This window comes from Tupaia chinensis, unplaced genomic scaffold, assembly GCF_000334495.1.
Source record: "Tupaia chinensis unplaced genomic scaffold, TupChi_1.0 Scaffold145659_1, whole genome shotgun sequence".
Taxonomy (NCBI): domain Eukaryota; kingdom Metazoa; phylum Chordata; class Mammalia; order Scandentia; family Tupaiidae; genus Tupaia; species Tupaia belangeri.
The window spans coordinates 1317901-1321797 of NW_006205516.1; positions in this window are offsets into that span (position 1 = coordinate 1317901).

Genomic DNA, 3897 nt, shown 5'->3' on the forward strand with positions numbered 1-3897 from the left:
CTAATAGTCATGCTGCAATCCCTTCTCTTCCATTCCCCTCTCAGGATTTAGGGCACGCACACACATGCTCTCAGTGTGAGTTTCAAGTCATTGGATGCAGGACTCCAACCATGGTCGGCCATGTGGGAGCCCAGCGCCTTAACCACTGTGCCATCTGCTGCCCCTGTGTTAACTTTAAAACACTAGGGACCAAAAGAAAACCTTAGAGAGAAAGAAAGTCTTATACAGAGAAAATTAGAAATCAGTACAGAATCAGCCTTTTTTCAAAGCAAGAACACTTAGAATAATGTTTGTGAAATGAGAGGAACTTATTTCCAATTAGGAATTCTTCACCTAGTGAAAATTTTAATCACATGTAAAGATACACTCAGACACAGAAAGATTTTTATTAAAGTTACCTCCATTTAATCTTTCTAAGTTAGTTAACGGTGTGATCCTTAAAGACTGGGGCATAAACAAAGAAAGAGGACAACCTGGGATCTAGGAAACATAAGCAAACAAAGAAGAGAAGCAAAGAGGTGCCAGCCCCATGGCCTAATGGCTAGGGGAGCCAGATCCCACATGGCCAACCACATGGCTCAAATCCCAGCCCCAGCATCTTGTGAAACACTCCAAGCACATATGCATGGTTGCCCAGCATCCTGACAGAATGCAGCAATGAATGAGAAGGGGTTGCAGCATGACTATGCTCCATTATGGGGTCCTTTCTCCCTCTCCCTCTCTCCCTGTTCCTGTCTCTCTCTGACAAGTGCATATGCCCTCTGGTGTGTGTGTGTGTGTGTGTGAGAGAGAGAGAGAGAGAGAGAGAGAGAGAGAGAGAGAAATGAATTCCCATAATGAGAGAGAAAAAGGAATTCCCATAATGACAGCTAGGTGGCAGGCCTAGAGAACAACCAGTCCAGAATGGATCAGGAAAACAACAAACTCCAAGAGGGCTGTCTCCAAGAAAAATAAATGGGACTCATAGATTGCCTAGTATGTTTGACATACTGAATGAAGTTTGATGCTTATGTCAGAAAATATGGGGCTGAGGCCAGCAGGTGGCGTGGTGGTTAAGACACTGGACTGGACTCCAACATGGCCAACCACAGTTCAAGTCCTGGACATGGTGGCTTGCTCTTTCTTTCTCTCTCTCTCTCTCTCTCTGGTGAGCATATGTGTCCTATAGAAAATTTAAAAATAATAATAATGATAAAATGAAAAAAAAATTCTTTAGAGAACAGTTTGGGCTGAATTCAATACAAGTGTATAGAAAAAAAAATCAAACGGCAAAGAGACAATTTTGGGGGGAAGATAAAATAATTAATGGCACACTACATGGATAAATTTTGAGCAATATTTACATAGTATAATACAAATATTAATTTTTAAAATTGTTTTATTGGGTACATGCACTCGCCAGAGGGAGGACGAGAGAGAGAGAGTGAGTGTGAGAAATCACCCCCCAGGGGCCATGATACAATCCCTTCTCCATTCTCTTCTCAGGATTTTGGGCACACGCACACACACACACACACACACACACACACACACACACACTTGCCCAGTGTGATTTTCAAGCCTCCAGATCCAGGACTTGGACCAAAGTTGACCACATGGAAGTCCAGTGCTTTAACCACTACAGCACCTGCTGACACCAAATATTGAATATTTTAACCTTTTTAAAAAATATTTGTAGAAGAGAAGTATGAAAGAGAGAGAGAGAAAGTGGTGAGTGTAGGCATGAGCATGAGGGGACATTTAAGAAAGCTACTTTCTGGCCAGTCACAGTGGTGCACGGTAAGGCAATGCTTCGTGATGCTGAAGCCATGAGAAAAGATCCCCAGGTTCACGAGCTATATACATTGGGTGCACATGCACACACCTGTGGATCCAGACTGCCTGAAGCTAGGGGTGGATTGTGACATGAAGACTCTTTCGGGGGTACCTGTCTCTCTCTGTAATGAAAGAAATCTATAAATATTTTCAAAAAGTTATTGGGTCGTTGGAAAACTCATGACATATTTTTCTGTTTTTCTATGCAAAAATGCATCATGACTTTTCCAACGACCCAATAATTCCTCATCTCCCATAGTAGAACTTTAGAAATAAGTAATTTCTAAATCTAAATAAGAAGTAGCAATAAGTATTAGGGTATTTATCAGAAGTAAAGTGTTATGTAACAAAAAAAAAACAGCTAAAACTGTGAAAACAAGTTTAGAACAACATGAATTTTATTATCTCATGCTCTGCGGGCCAGAAGTCCAGCACAGGATGGTTGAATTCTCGTTCAGGATCTCATGAAGCCAAAATCATGGTGTCACCAGTCTTGACTCCCACATGGAGGCGGCTCTGAGGGAGAATCTGTTTCCAAGTTCATCCAAGTTATTGGCAACATCCAGTTTCTTCTCGGACTGTCTACATGGCCCCTTAACATCCGCCAGCCAACGATAAACCTTTGGGTTCATTTGTGGTTTGATTCTCTCCTCTTTCTCTTCTAGCCTGAGTATTTCTCTGCCTTTAAGGACTCAGATCATCCAGGAAAATCTCCCTATTTTAAGTTGTGTAGATATCACTTCTGTGAAGTCCCTTTTGCCATGTAAAGTACATATTCACAGGTTCTAGGAATCTGGGGGTGGGCACCTTTTCTGGGAGAAGAATCAAGGAAGGAAGGGGCAGAGAACTGCTGTTTTTTATAAGCCTCATAATACCTGTTGCCTTTAAAAATAATGTACATGGGACCAGCAATTAGCGTAATGGCTATGTCGCTGGACTCCCACGTAGTCGACCGCGGTTCGCGTCCCAGATCCGGTGGCTTAAACTCATGCTGGGCGCATGTGCGTGTGTGCCCAAGATCCTGAGAGGAGAACAGAGGAGAAGGGATTGTGGTGTGGCCATCCCCCGGGGGGTGATTTCTCACTTTCTGTCTCTCTGTCTCTCTCTTGTCTGTCTGGCAAGCGCACATGCCCTATAGCAAAAACCTCTCCAAAAAAAAAAAAAATGTACATGTGTTATATTTATCCAATAAAAACCAGAAAGTTAAATTCAATTGCCAAGTTTAGCAACTAAATTCAAATGGACTCTATTATACGTGACAGATCATATGTAGTGATACAATATTATCAATATTATACATGGTCCATTTTTGTGTTTCTAGGCAAAATGACCTAAGATCTGCAAAGCATGTTACAAATATTTGTTAGGCATAACTGTGACTGAGCCCTTGTGAAAATTCTGGTTTGGGTGGACAATGGGGCTCACGCAATGATTCCTTTGTTCTTCCCAATACATTAGAGTATGCTCCTCAGGGCCAGCAGATGGCATAATGGTTACACCTGTGGACTCCCATGTAATAGACTATGGTTCAAGACCCGGATCTGGTGGCTTGAGACTCACATCAAGCACGTGTGCATGCATGCCCAAAACCCCAAGAGGAGAATGAAGGGGAAGGAACTGTGGTAGGGCCATCCACCCCAGGGGGGTGATTTCTCGCTTTTGGTGTCTCTGTCTCTTGGCAAGCACATGTGCCCTATAGCAAAAATCTCTCTAAAAAAACAAACAAACAAACAAAAACAAAAACAAATAAGAGTGTGCTCCTCTGGTTATTTTTGGCAATTACTGCTAGTAGCTAGCTTCTTCCTATATCAAGAGCAGGAAGTGACCATAAACATATTTTCTTGATTTGTAAAACAAAGTCATCATCTAGTCTTTTTTTTAAAAAAAAAAGAATTATTTTATTTAAATTATTTGACTAGAGAGAGAGAAAGAGAAAGCAAGAAGGCGGGACCAGCAGTTGGCATAATGGCTATGTTGCTGGATTCCCACACAGTCGACCGCGGTTCGTGTCCTGGACCCGGTGGCTTAGAACTCACGCCAGGCACATGTGCATGCGTGCCCAAGATCCTGAGAGGAGAATGG